This window comes from Puntigrus tetrazona, chromosome 3 (genome assembly GCF_018831695.1).
Source record: "Puntigrus tetrazona isolate hp1 chromosome 3, ASM1883169v1, whole genome shotgun sequence".
NCBI classification, from domain to species: domain Eukaryota; kingdom Metazoa; phylum Chordata; class Actinopteri; order Cypriniformes; family Cyprinidae; genus Puntigrus; species Puntigrus tetrazona.
Genome location: NC_056701.1, coordinates 4,878,537 through 4,880,226, shown reverse-complemented (window position 1 = coordinate 4,880,226; position 1,690 = coordinate 4,878,537). Strand labels below are relative to the sequence as shown.

The window sequence follows — 1,690 nt, the reverse complement described above, 5'->3', positions numbered from 1 at the left end:
AAAAAAAATATTAAAAAATAAATGAGATAAAATGTTACTGTTTTATAGTATATTATCAAATAAAGTAGCTTTGTTGATCATATTTTAAAAAAATTAAATTAAAAACCTAAATCGACAATTTATTCATTCATAAAAGATTTTGACAGTTGCATTAATTTTCAGTTGGGCATCATTCATTTAGTCATAATTTAGTTGTTTTTTGCTACAAATTTGCTAACATATTGTCATGTCGTATTACTTTTGTCCATTATGCTTTAAACGACAATTTATTTCAAGTGAAACTATAAATAATATTATAGTTGCCAAAAATTTGGTGAAAAAATGGTTTTATATTAACATTTGTCCATTTTAGATCTGTGACTCATTGCAGTTCCCAGGAATTATTTCATTTTTTTCTCATTTTATTTCATTTTTATGTAATCTGCATCATGGCCCAAATATGCTGCTCCCAAAAAAAAACAAACAAAACGCATATTTGTGTTGCTGTGTCGATCGCACTGAAACACGTTCCTTCCGAGTTCCTCGGATCATCCGGATAGTCTCGAGTGCGACCACGCAGGAATCCGGCACCCACCATCTCATAATGTCTGTGGCGGCCCGAAAGAGAAAAAAATCTGGGGGACGATACTTGTGGAAACAATGCTCCAATCCCTGGAGCTTCACCTTCCATTGATACTCCAGAAAGGCCCGTTTGTATTTCTAAATTAAGTTTCTGCCTCCTTTTATGGGCCTTCGTGTTCCTGAGCCCACTGTGTAAAGGGCCTTTTGAAAGTGGGGTTTTAACACACAATTGGATTACAGCAAAGCACTTGGTGAGAAAGCGGCGGGTTGGGACGAGCGGACCTGCAAGAAGTACAGATGGTTTAGCGCATGCATAATGAAACAGACCAGGCGGTGTGTATGTGTGTGTGTGAGTGTATGCGCACGCCCCCCTAAAGCCCTCGGCCTGGCCTGGGAGAGGAAGGAGGCAGTCGGAGTCGGAGGCAGGCCAGGGGGCATAGCGCTCCTGCCCAACCTGCCTGCCGCCGCAAGCCGGTCCTAATGATCTAATTAGGGAATCACCTCGCCGACTAATTCGGCCACGTTCAAGCAACCTGAGCCCGTCTCAATTATCCCAGGCTTCTTATCGGACGCTAAACGACATCGTTTTACCTCGGCGTCCCTTTTCGATTGTTCCGTAATGAATTCCGTCGTCGAACCGAGGCGGAATAACACTTGGACTGAGTCACTCCAGGTTGCTTTTCTTCTCCCACACCCGAGCGGCGTTCCCATCTTTTTGATGGTGTGAGAACAAAATTAGAGATACGCAGGAACCATCCCTCCTCTGTCTTTCAATCGGCGGCCCATAGAGTGGCTTGTTATGCTCTTGTATAGAGGATTTAGGCCTGTTGAATGGGCCTGTTTGTGCACGGTATTTAGTTGTTTGTTGTTTAGTGTCTTTTTTTGTTGTTTATTTCGGGCAGGAGGGGGTTTTTTGTTTCGCCCCGCGCTCTCCGAGGGCCCTCGACAGGGGGTAAATGCAGATGTGACACACAGAGTCTGGGTCTCACGCCTCATTTGCATATTTAATTAGCAATGGGCACTGTGTGAGAGAGCACTTGGTCCGCGGAGGGCAACTGGGAGAGTGTGTGAAAGTCCCCGCACACACGCACCCACCCGGCACCCGGTTTCCTGGCCCCTTTGGTTGCGC

General features: G+C 44.6%; 1 protein-coding gene across 1 annotated transcript in view; it reads left to right on the top strand.

Annotated features, from left to right (window-relative positions):
• Nucleotides 1–1,690, top strand: part of LOC122342176 (nuclear factor 1 A-type-like) — a 43,213-nt gene that overhangs the window by 6,940 nt on the left and 34,583 nt on the right. The gene's annotated exons all lie outside the window — the stretch shown is intronic.